The following is a 4669-nucleotide window of genomic DNA, read 5'->3' as shown; positions in this document are numbered from 1 at the left end:
GGGACCAGGGCTGCCCTGTAAGTCAGGGCCCGGCCAGTGCCCTGGAGTCCCGGGCGCTTTGCAGTCCAGGCAGCGGCTCGAGCTCCCTGTAAGCAGGGGTGCAGCCTCTTTGGCCGCTGCCTTGCATGCCCAGCTCCATTTGCCCAGGGTGCCCGCCTCTGAGGCCAGCTCCAGCACCGGCTGGGACTCTCTGCTGTGTGTCGCTTGGGTGAGACAAGCTGAAGTAGGAGGGGTGTTGTGGAGGTGGGGGCTCTGTGGGCGGGCGGGTGGGTGGGTGGCGGCTGGGTTTGTGCCTTGAGGAGCTCCCTCCAGGGGTAGGGGACCCTGTGTCCTTTGGGCGGAGGAGTTGGCGCTTCTCAGGCCTAACTGTGTCCTCCTTCCTTGGCAGCAGCTGGCGGAGAAGAAAGAAGAGGCGTCGTGTGGAACGGCGAGGCAAGAGTGAGCGAGAAGAGGAGCGGCGTCGGGCTGAAGAGGGGGCACGAGAAAGGCGCTCTGGGCAAAGGGACCTCCCTGTCAGCAGGGCGCGGTCACGTAAGAGCCTCGCGGGCACCTTTGGGGTGCCCTTGGCTGGCGTTGCGCTGGGCGACCGCCCTGTAACCAGGGCTCGGTCTTTGCTTTTGCTGTTGTTGGCCTTTTGCCGCCTTGCTCCTTTGGCTGCCCGGAGAGAGTGGCAACCCTGTAAGGAGGGTGAGAGCCACCGTCTCCGCACCCGAGGGGGAAATAGAGCTCTCTGGACCCCAAGCCCACCCTGTAAGCAGGGGAGGGCCCTGTCCCTGTCCCCCTCCTCTGGCCCCGCGGCTTTCTGCCTGCTGGCGGCCTGGCCCGCGTGACCCCCTGGAGTCGGGGCGTGTCACAGCATTTGCCCCTTGGCCACCCGTGAAGCCCCTTGGCGTGTTGAGGCCCCTCTGGCCTCCACGCAGCAGCCCGGGGGGCAGGTCTGAGGCTCTCCTCTCCTGCTTGGCCGTAGGGATGGCTCCCCAGCCATTGGCGGCACAGAGCTCGCGCTCCCTTCTGGGAAGTTCTGTCTGTGTGTCCTTGTCCTTGTTGGTGTGAGTGAGCTTGTCCTTTAGGCCCCTGTTCAAGTCGCTGCAGCTTAGCTTAAACTTCCCAGGAGGGAAAGAAGGGCTCTGTGCAGCTACGGGGAGTCCCCTCTGAGCCCGCGAGCGGAGGGAGAGTGCGGGCTTGCCCCTTCTTTCTAAGGACGGAGCGAAGCCGCTTAGTCGTAGCGCGGGCAACGCGACCCGCCTGTAGTCAGGGCCTGGGTCTCTGCCTGCGTGGCTGCCTGTCCTGCTGGCGACCTGCCAGCGTGACCCCCTGGAGTCGGGGCGTGTGTCACGAGCTGTGGAGCCCTCTGTCCCCAGGAGCAGCCCGACCTCCCTGTAAGCAGGGCCGGGGAGGCTCCTTCAGCCAGCCTACAGGAACGAGCCCTCCCTCGCCCTTTAGAGGGTGCAGGTTGAGGAAGCGCTGTGCCGGAGGGCGCAGTCCCGCCTTTGGCGCTGCTTTTGGCTGGGGCGACCTCCCCGCGGTTGGGGTCGAGGTCGCTCCCTGGGCTCCTGAAGATGTGGTGTTGTGCTGCAGCCAGGATGGCCAGCCCGTAACTCGGGCGCGGGTCGGAGCCTCGGGCTCCGTGGGGCTTGTTGGGAGTGCGTGCCGAGCCGAGGGGGACCGCCCTGTAAGCAGGGCTGCGCGTGCCCCCCGTGCTTGGAGGGACCCCCTGTAAGCAGGCGGGTGCCCCTGGCCCCGGCCTTTCAGAGGCGTGGGGCCAGGATGCGTGGGGCCGGGCGTGTGCCCCCCCTGTTCTCGGGGCTGGGGCCCCGGCCCCCCCGGCCTTTGGCCGTGAAGCTCCACTGCCTGGCTGTTGAGTCTCGTTCCTGTTGCTGCGGGGGAAGGCCGAGCTCTCTGGCTCCCTGGGTGTCGACCTGCCTGTAATCGAGGTCTGGGTCTGGGAGCCTTTGTGCTCAGCTGGCAGCCTGTGTGGGGTGACCGCCCCGTTAGCGGGGTGCGGGTCAGGGTGCCCCTGAATGCGGAGAGAAGGAGCCTCCGTGGGCCTTTGGGACCAGGGCTGCCCTGTAAGTCAGGGCCCGGCCAGTGCCCTGGAGTCCCGGGCGCTTTGCAGTCCAGGCAGCGGCTCGAGCTCCCTGTAAGCAGGGGTGCAGCCTCTTTGGCCGCTGCCTTGCATGCCCAGCTCCATTTGCCCAGGGTGCCCGCCTCTGAGGCCAGCTCCAGCACCGGCTGGGACTCTCTGCTGTGCGTCGCTTGGGTGAGACAAGCTGAAGTAGGAGGGGTGTTGTGGAGGTGGGGGCTCTGTGGGCGGGCGGGTGGGTGGGTGGCGGCTGGGTTTGTGCCTTGAGGAGCTCCCTCCAGGGGTAGGGGACCCTGTGTCCTTTGGGCGGAGGAGTTGGCGCTTCTCAGGCCTAACTGTGTCCTCCTTCCTTGGCAGCAGCTGGCGGAGAAGAAAGAAGAGGCGTCGTGTGGAACGGCGAGGCAAGAGTGAGCGAGAAGAGGAGCGGCGTCGGGCTGAAGAGGGGGCACGAGAAAGGCGCTCTGGGCAAAGGGACCTCCCTGTCAGCAGGGCGCGGTCACGTAAGAGCCTCGCGGGCACCTTTGGGGTGCCCTTGGCTGGCGTTGCGCTGGGCGACCGCCCTGTAACCAGGGCTCGGTCTTTGCTTTTGCTGTTGTTGGCCTTTTGCCGCCTTGCTCCTTTGGCTGCCCGGAGAGAGTGGCAACCCTGTAAGGAGGGTGAGAGCCACCGTCTCCGCACCCGAGGGGGAAATAGAGCTCTCTGGACCCCAAGCCCACCCTGTAAGCAGGGGAGGGCCCTGTCCCTGTCCCCCTCCTCTGGCCCCGCGGCTTTCTGCCTGCTGGCGGCCTGGCCCGCGTGACCCCCTGGAGTCGGGGCGTGTCACAGCATTTGCCCCTTGGCCACCCGTGAAGCCCCTTGGCGTGTTGAGGCCCCTCTGGCCTCCACGCAGCAGCCCGGGGGGCAGGTCTGAGGCTCTCCTCTCCTGCTTGGCCGTAGGGATGGCTCCCCAGCCATTGGCGGCACAGAGCTCGCGCTCCCTTCTGGGAAGTTCTGTCTGTGTGTCCTTGTCCTTGTTGGTGTGAGTGAGCTTGTCCTTTAGGCCCCTGTTCAAGTCGCTGCAGCTTAGCTTAAACTTCCCAGGAGGGAAAGAAGGGCTCTGTGCAGCTACGGGGAGTCCCCTCTGAGCCCGCGAGCGGAGGGAGAGTGCGGGCTTGCCCCTTCTTTCTAAGGACGGAGCGAAGCCGCTTAGTCGTAGCGCGGGCAACGCGACCCGCCTGTAGTCAGGGCCTGGGTCTCTGCCTGCGTGGCTGCCTGTCCTGCTGGCGACCTGCCAGCGTGACCCCCTGGAGTCGGGGCGTGTGTCACGAGCTGTGGAGCCCTCTGTCCCCAGGAGCAGCCCGACCTCCCTGTAAGCAGGGCCGGGGAGGCTCCTTCAGCCAGCCTACAGGAACGAGCCCTCCCTCGCCCTTTAGAGGGTGCAGGTTGAGGAAGCGCTGTGCCGGAGGGCGCAGTCCCGCCTTTGGCGCTGCTTTTGGCTGGGGCGACCTCCCCGCGGTTGGGGTCGAGGTCGCTCCCTGGGCTCCTGAAGATGTGGTGTTGTGCTGCAGCCAGGATGGCCAGCCCGTAACTCGGGCCCGGGTCGGAGCCTCGGGCTCCGTGGGGCTTGTTGGGAGTGCGTGCCGAGCCGAGGGGGACCGCCCTGTAAGCAGGGCTGCGCGTGCCCCCCGTGCTTGGAGGGACCCCCTGTAAGCAGGCGGGTGCCCCTGGCCCCGGCCTTTCAGAGGCGTGGGGCCAGGATGCGTGGGGCCGGGCGTGTGCCCCCCCTGTTCTCGGGGCTGGGGCCCCGGCCCCCCCGGCCTTTGGCCGTGAAGCTCCACTGCCTGGCTGTTGAGTCTCGTTCCTGTTGCTGCGGGGGAAGGCCGAGCTCTCTGGCTCCCTGGGTGTCGACCCGCCTGTAATCGGGGTCTGGGTCTGGGAGCCTTTGTGCTCAGCTGGCAGCCTGTGTGGGGTGACCGCCCCGTTAGCGGGGTGCGGGTCAGGGTGCCCCTGAATCCGGAGAGAAGGAGCCTCCGTGGGCCTTTGGGACCAGGGCTGCCCTGTAAGTCAGGGCCCGGCCAGTGCCCTGGAGTCCCTGGCGCTTTGCAGTCCAGGCAGCGGCTCGAGCTCCCTGTAAGCAGGGGTGCAGCCTCTTTGGCCGCTGCCTTGCATGCCCAGCTCCATTTGCCCAGGGTGCCCGCCTCTGAGGCCAGCTCCAGCACCGGCTGGGACCCTGCTGTGTGTCGCTTGGGTGAGACAAGCTGAAGTAGGAGGGGTGTTGTGGAGGTGGGGGCTCTGCGGGCGGGCGGGCGGGTGGCGGCTGGGTTTGTGCCTTGAGGAGCTCCCTCCAGGGGTAGGGGACCCTGTGTCCTTTGGGCGGAGGAGTTGGCGCTTCTCAGGCCTAACTGTGTCCTCCTTCCTTGGCAGCAGCTGGCGGAGAAGAAAGAAGAGGCGTCGTGTGGAACGGCGAGGCAAGAGTGAGCGAGAAGAGGAGCGGCGTCGGGCTGAAGAGGGGGCACGAGAAAGGCGCTCTGGGCAAAGGGACCTCCCTGTCAGCAGGGCGCGGTCACGTAAGAGCCTTGCGGGCACCTTTGGGGTGCCGTTGGCTGG

Source organism: Gavia stellata, chromosome Z (genome assembly GCF_030936135.1).
Source record: "Gavia stellata isolate bGavSte3 chromosome Z, bGavSte3.hap2, whole genome shotgun sequence".
NCBI lineage: Eukaryota > Metazoa > Chordata > Aves > Gaviiformes > Gaviidae > Gavia > Gavia stellata.
The sequence above is the reverse complement of the archived record's forward strand: the minus strand, read 5'-3'. Positions refer to the sequence as shown.